The sequence below is a fragment of the Typopeltis vanoorti genome, chromosome 21 (genome assembly GCF_054136105.1).
Source record: "Typopeltis vanoorti isolate ZY-2024b chromosome 21, IOZ_Tvanoo_1.0, whole genome shotgun sequence".
In the NCBI taxonomy this organism is placed as follows: domain Eukaryota; kingdom Metazoa; phylum Arthropoda; class Arachnida; order Uropygi; family Thelyphonidae; genus Typopeltis; species Typopeltis vanoorti.
Window position 1 is genome coordinate 42,138,555 of NC_143569.1, and position 8,086 is coordinate 42,146,640.

An 8,086-nucleotide genomic window follows, 5' to 3' on the forward strand; every position below is an offset into this window, starting at 1 on the left:
ACTTTGTCTCTTTGCAGACAAAAGGAAGTAATAGTGTGACGAGTAACACGCACACAACTGCCTGATTTCATTTCATAGATCGCTAAATAACGGCAAAAACAAGGGAAAAATTAATATTCATCCCCACATTACTTAAATTTCTATATTCAGTATTACAAAATACCACGAATGACGTCATTATGCCAGTTTCAATATGAGCATACATCATCACGTGTTTATTTCAAAATGAACTCGAGTCTTGACGTCACATGTTCGTTTCAAAATGACTCGAGTTTCACGTCACATGTTCGTTTCAACATAACCACAAAACAGTATACGCGAGCAAGTTCGCGAACTAAAAACCAGATGGTTCTGAGACCAATTGTTACGTCACAATCACTTTATTGCATTATCGTCTATAGCAGCTGTCTTTCTCCACTAGGGGTGTTTATGCATATTCCTACGGGAAACCAAGACGAGATCTTTAGGCAATAAATCAGCAGCTTCACGGCGGTTATCTTTCTCTTATAGGAAGCTACACCCCCGCCTAGAGCGGAAGGTTACAAATTGCGGCTACAGTTAACTATGTACGTTCCGGTGTTGACTGCATGATTTCAGGTGTTGGCTTGGCGCTAAAGAATCAGTTTCTTGACATCTGGCTTTGTTGAAATGATACACACGTGGCGTGGGAAGGAGGAAAAAAATGAAGGAAGAATAATTAGAAGAGGCGACATTTACTATAACAGAAAAAAAAATACGAGTGATAGGCACTTGAAAGTAGAAGATATAGTATTGCTGGTTTAACAATAACAATACAGTTATGCGTATTGTTGATTTCATAATATTTTTACAACAATGTACGCAAGCTATTAACAAAAGTTAATCACATCAACAGAAGCATGCGTCATCATGTAATCAATGGCACGTGCTAATGTTCATTTCAGCAGCTCGTGGAAATGTTCTTTTCATCAACAGCACATGGTGATGATCTATAACGTTAAAATAGGGATGTCGATTTCAAATTCATTCATACTTCAAGATATCAACGACCAAAAAAAAAAAAAAAAAAAAAAACGGAATATAACGTAGCTTTATATAATCCGAGTAAGTGTTAAGTAGCGGTCTTAACTTTTTTTCCCAATTTTTTTTTTTAATCTTGCTGACCTTTTGACGTCACACTTGGTCAACAAAGTGCCTTCTGTTCACACCTTACTTAAGTTGGCACATTTTCACCCTATATCCTTCCTTCCCCCCCTCCTCTCTGAGAACTCAACACCTGGGTTGTTAAGATAGGTTGGAGCTTGGGGGGGGATATCTAAAGTATGTTACAAGACCTCGTTAATCGTTCTGTAGCCGTGTAAATAGCAAGGAGCTAAGAAATAGGGCGATGACGTGTATAAGACCGCAGCCTAGACTTACCATCTTCTCAAGCGGGGAAAGTGTCATTACAGTCATACCACAAATCACACCCTCAACACAATAATAAACAGCCAGCCTCTCTTCTTTGTTGTCATGACAACGGTCTCCGTACAGTGACGGCTTTGAAAGGCAAAGAAAACAAACAGGCTGAAAGCGGGGAGCGTAGCAAGGTGTGGAAAAATTGAGTGCATCCGCGAGGAACCTGTGAAGATCCCTCAATTAACGGCTTTGCAGGGATTAAAAGACTCGGTGTGTGAGGGACAGAAACTGCTTCTCCCCCTTCTCACCTTTTTTTTTTTTTTTTTTGTCGACAGGTTGTCTGCACTCCGTGATTTTAAAAGCTCCCATGTTCAGTGGACGATGCACATAATGGAATGCGTGTCATCCTAAGAGTGGGTCAGAGCAGAATACCGTAAGGATCACTACAATGGATTGCCATTGCATGATTCTGAATTGAGGATTAGCAAAATTTCTGATCCAACATTGCAATCCTCAGACATTTTCGGATGACTATTCTGAGGTGAACCAGCCAATTGACAACTTAATTCTTTTGATGCATATCTCTGTACTTACAAGGAATATTTCGTAATAGAAATTCTCCCCTCCCCCTTTAAGCGCACGTGTGTTCGCCAAAATGATGTATTGGCCGTCATCTTTTATTTTGTAAAGTTCTGTACCATATTGACTTTACTGGTCGCAAAGAGAAGTATGATTCTACTCACGTGACCTTTTTGACATAACCGTGTCAGCTAATTTGCACTGCAATGCGAGGTGTGAATACCAAACACCAAATTGCTACAGTTTGTAGGATTTGTGTTTACACTACCTTACCAATATTATTGGAGCTCGAAAGGTACAAGATTGGATAGAAATATCTACATGTAATAAATTTCTAGTTGATTCACATTTATTAACCTTACAATCCAGGCTTAGAGACTAAATGGCTTCAAGTTTGATGCCTAGAAACCTTAACAACTGAATTCAATCCTTGACTTTATTCCTAAATTAAAGAAAATCAAAATCTGAATTTTTGAAAATAAAGTTATAGATAGTCAGCCAATATCAACACAATCCCTTGCATGCACAACGAATCAACAGCCCTTTAAAATTCATAACACATTGAACACTAAGGGTGATGTCTGAAGCTCAACTAACATTTATTCTGACTTTCTTTTTTATCATTTAAAATTTTGTTGATGACATTTTTGAAATGATTAAAATTAATTTGTTTTAAATATCTTTTATTTTAGAAATACTCTACAGCTTCTGAAACCTTTGTGCCTGTTTTTGGAACTAAAAAAAAAAACAATTATCCCCCCCCCCTAAAAAAAAACTTTGTTTTTTAATGTATAAAATGTTTTCTATATCATTACCGTGGGTGGACCAAGGATTTATTTATGTTTTATTTTTGCCTATTGTATCTAATATATATAAAAAAAAAACATTGATCCGTACGGAAAATAATTATAATATAAATAAGGTTAGCTAATCACAGCTACTTATGAGCCATTGATACGTTGCCCGGATGGCTCAGTCGGCAGAGCATTAGGCTTTTAACCTAAGGGTCCAGGGTTCAAGTCCCTGTTCGGGCGTAAGCTTTTTTTTTTAATATTCAATTTTATTTTGTAATTACTACTTAGATTTATTACTATTAATTTAACCATAATCGCTGTACTTTTCTCGCATAAACAAATGACTTTCATTAAAAAAAAAGCTTATCTAAAAAGGAACTATTGATATTTCTTATTACTGCCGCAACCAGGGCGACTTGGAACTTTGCCAACCCCTGGAATCTTAAGCCTGGCAAGGAAAATGGGTTAATTTAGCTGCAGTTCTCATTATTTTAGCTGGTGAAAACGAATCTGGTTGCTTCCTAAAATAGATTCCTATTGTTCAAAGATTAAAACTTGTCTTTCAATGTAGTATATGGACATTTCATTTACACGTCTTTGTATAGGGAGTGGTGTATGGATTCAAGCAGTTATACAAATTTAATCGAGTTATTTTGTACTTTATTCGGATAATCCAAATATAGGTGTGAGAACACTTTTGTTAAGGCATTGTACACACACACACATAGCTTCCCGGGGTTCTCAGGCTGTCATGATATTGCATGAAAGATAACTTCCGTGAGGATGAGTCGGTCCCTGTCCGAGAAACGACCTCCGATCATTTAGTTCCTTCCTGCTATCCTCTAAATGAGACTCTCTGGTTGCCGTTAGCACCGCCGCACGTGCCGTTTTCCCTTTCACTATACAGCGAGAGCTCCAATAGAAAACAAAAAATAAAAAATAAATAAAACCTGCTGATGCTAAAGCAGACATTCTGCAGGATTCTTCTTGCACACACGTGCTCTGCGGTTGGTTTCCTCGGATCCGATTCGGATGTCCCGCAGGGATGCTTCAGACTCGACTACGCTCCGTGCAGTCGCATGTGGAGAGGATCGAAGCGCCTGGGAAGTTAGAAAAATCTTTTGTAGCCGCTAGGAGCGCGTGGCTCGCGTTCTCAACCGCTGTTTCCTCCCTCTTCCCCCTTTCTCCTGCGTATTCTAGGGATGGGGGAACCCCCCAGAGAGACCGTGTGGGGTGTGGCAACATTTAATGGCAGACAACGCCAAGATTTATATGTTGGATGATGTCGGGTCGTAATAAGTTTCCTTCAAATGTAGTTTGTCACGTGACCTAATATGCTAAAGAAGAGAACGGTTTGGTTTTGAAAGCCTAAGCGTTTGAATTGTTTACTTTGTAATGTGATAAAATTATTTCATTTAAAAAATGTAGGCTTAATTCTCCCGGTTGGTTTTTATTATACTGACTGGGTTTCTCTATCGAGCATGGTTCCTTTCTTTTCACTTTTGCTGCTCGCTCATGCAAGCAGGAAAAAAAAAAAGTCTAAAATTCCATTGATGTCGTTAGTTTTGAAATCTACCACTTTAATGTAAAAAAAAAAAAAAAAGAAAGAAAGAAAGCAACGAACTCTAGCAGACGTGTTCTGCTTATTGCACAGCATATGAAACTTCTCAGTATTGTGACGTCAAGAAAGATATATGACAGGAAACACTTGCAATGTCTCGTGCAACTTTGCGTGCAAAATAGAAAATAAAATAACTTGTAGGTTTCACTTTATTTCTTTTCATTTATTCTTTCAAGCTTCATGAGATTTGAACCTAGTCATAATTACCAGCACATTAATCATCGCAGATTTATTACAGTGACACGTGCAATCTTTTAAAATTTTATAAACATAAGTTTAGAGAAAATAATACTAATTATTCTTCTTTGCAATTAATACTGTTAAGTAGTAGCTAATGTGACATCGAGATTATCAACTTATATATAGCATTTATACTATACCATCCGTTGTTCCATATTTTGACGACAGAGGCCGCTTTAAACCCTCAAAAATAGACATGCGCCGAACAAATATTGTAAAACTACATCGGAAACGTCTGCAATAAAGAGCGTACCAACTGTCTCGCTAATTTTTGAAATTCACATAAAAATAGTCTGAAAATGTATATTTTTATTCATATAACAATCAGTTCAATTATTTTGTTCGTGCTATTTAAAACAATCTCCATTACGTTGTTAGAAGCGTGTTAATATTGTTGTCACGAAGCGTTTGAACCTCTAATTAACATGTCAAGATACAGGACATTCTAATTATAGGCTGACATCGTGCAGGTCTTGTCTTGTCGAATAAAACATAATCTAAAGTTATCGAACACAATGGGAATCTAGTTTTATATCAGATGCGAAATATCAGATAGGATAATAATTTCCTCGATGGGTTTATTATATAATTATGGGAATTTGGTATAAGTATTATTAAAATACGATTTCGTATCCAGGTTCCAGACACAGAGATTAATAATAGTTAAATCAATCCAGTCTATTTGAGCTTGGGTCTCGATTCTTACACTGATTCAATCCTTTTAAAATAAGGTATTCATAAAATGCTATCTATTCATTTTTGAATCCTTCTTGGTTATCATAATTTCTATCTCCATCATCTTCAATACTCCGGTAGATGGTACTGGTGGGGCAACATAAAGAGGAGTCAACAAATCAAGAATTCGACACATTTATCAGTTTCTTTGCTGCTGTCCTATCTTAGCTGTGGTCTTGACAAGCAACATAACATTTAATGAAATCCCTAGACTTGACAGGCAGCTCTGATCCCCACATGCTTACTCCAGCTCCATCTGTCCCGCTGTCTCTCTATAAGATAACACCGTTGATTTCGTACTCAGAGGGAGCCGTTACCCTTTCGTAGGTAGCGACACTGCCGATTGAGCATCGCTCAGAGACTGGACAGATGAACTCCCCAGGAAGCCACTCACATAAGGGGAAAAGTGTCCCAAAGCTAGTTGTGGTCACAAAAGGGTCTGCCAGACTGGTGGGAGGTGGGTATTATGATATAGTCAATCTCAGTTTGAGTTTGCACAGTGGTCATCTAATCAACCATATACCGCTACATACGGTTCGGATACGGTAGCAGCAGGGAATGTTCCACAACACTCGAAATGATGTGGCAAAAATAGAGTGATCATTGCAGTCCTACCATTAAAAAAAAAAAAAAATCGCCTGATGTCTTCATCAAAATTTACTTCAGAATATAAATGGGGGTTGTCATGGAAACGAAACTGGATTTAGTTTAATATGGACTAAAATTCCGTCCGTTTGTATCTGTGAAAGATGACAAGACTTTTAGTCAATTATAACAATTGACTTATAACACTTATCATTAAACTGATTAATGTATTTTTTTGCGATAATCTCATCCAAGAAAGGGTTATAAATCTGGGTTAACTAGGGATGAGATAATCTAGAAATTGTGCTTTAGAGATCAAACATGGAACTCAAGACACTTTGGGTCTCCAAATATGTAGAGGAGTGGTTTCACACCTGTGATAAAAATCATCTATCCATCCATAAACATGGAATTTGAACCCAAAGTTAGCACTGAACACCTTTCTGTGGTTACTATTATTATTATTATGTGACACCTCCAGGGACTCATCGAGGGAGGGGCTTACTCCACAACTCTCTTTCTCTACTCAATTCACCAACTACAACGAACTGGAACTACACCCACACCATCTACTGCCCACCATCGCCACTAATATTTCCACAGACAATCACAAACATCCATGCCCACGACGGGATTCGAACCCGCAGCCTTTTGTCTGGAGAGCGGATACGCTAACCACTCGGCGAGCTAAGCCAGCATTAGTTAAAGATGATTAATATACAACTAATACTGCTTGGATGTAGTTAGTATTATTACTAATATTGGAAATTGTTATTCATTAATAATCATGAATATATTAATTTGTGAAATTAATTAAAAGGCGGAAGTATAATTAGCATTGCTGATCATGTTGATATTATTTCTGCGCATGTGAAAGTTTAATAAAAACAGTTTACAATGGCGATTAAAATAAATGTAAAGTAAAAAGAAGCAAAGGGGATACGTTATCTCGGTTTTAGCGAATCCCTACTTGAGTTCAGGCTTACCATCGTTGGTCGTGATTTTTTTTTTTTTTCATTCTCTCTCTCTCTCTTTTTCTCGGTAAGAAATCTCTAGCTGTGTTAGTTAATCTCAAGCTCATGTTTAAGAGTATCTTATCTCCTATCTCATAAAATCTGTCTTAACCATCCCTCCCACTCGCATTGTATTCAATTGTTAAAGTGTTACAATTAAATATTATACTGGATGAATATATGTCTCCTGAATGGAAATATGAAACAATAGTTATAATAATAATAAGCAAAAAGTTTTGTAATTATTGAAGAAGAGCCTTAAAAGGCTTCATTTCGCTATTTATAAATTAATAGAAATAGGGAACGTAAATAAATTTCTTAAATAAATAAAGAGCCAATAGGCTTCACTTCGGCGATGTAACATTATTTAAATTATGTTTAATTTTAATAATAATTTAAATAATGTTACATCGCCGAAGTGAAGCCTATTGGCTATTTATTTATTTAAGTAATTTATGGTTGCACCTTTTTGACAACTTGTGTAGCAAAGTAAAAAAGTTCTTTTCGCTATAACCTCCGTATTATCTAGGTCTACCTACTCACTGATGAGACCCCTATGAGGGTTGAAACCGGTACGGGATTGGCTCTGATGATTTGAGAGGCTCTGCTTGGGGGGGTAGGTTTTTGCCTGTCTCTGAGTGGGGCCATCGCTGAAATTATGGCTCTGCATGGTGGTGAGACGTGAGCCCGCTTCACCTATACAAAGGTCGAAACCGGTCTGGGTAGTGACCTTCCACCATATAATGTATAACATCATACATCTTCTAGGAGATGTGTTTTGCATTATGGGAAATACTAAGAATAGTGATGAGAACTTTTACCCACTTTTGCTACAAGTTGCCCTAGTATTGAACTACGTGCTTTAGCTTATGCTACAATCCGCCTAAATTTTTATAATTTACTATATTCAGCATGAAACTCTTTGATTCCGATCTTTGAGTTTCTTATTCGGCTTTGAAATATTGTGAGATTTAATAATCCTTAATTTAAATAAAAAGAAATAGGAAATATTATAAATCCGTCCTAGTTGCAGGGCCAGTGAAAAGTAGTCAATGCACTAATAAAAGGCGAATATACGGGTTCCTGGACAGATTGGTGTCTTTTAAGTAGTGCAAGCCAAGGTAAGGTTTGTATTCTCATAA

At 37.1% G+C, this 8,086-nt stretch overlaps 1 non-coding gene across 1 annotated transcript; it reads left to right on the plus strand.

Moving 5' to 3' along the window:
• Positions 1 to 2,917: 2,917 nt before the first annotated feature.
• On the plus strand, positions 2,918 to 2,990 carry TRNAK-UUU (transfer RNA lysine (anticodon UUU)). The gene has a single exon. It is a non-coding gene; the product is annotated as a tRNA-Lys (tRNA).
• Positions 2,991 to 8,086: the final 5,096 nt, after the last annotated feature.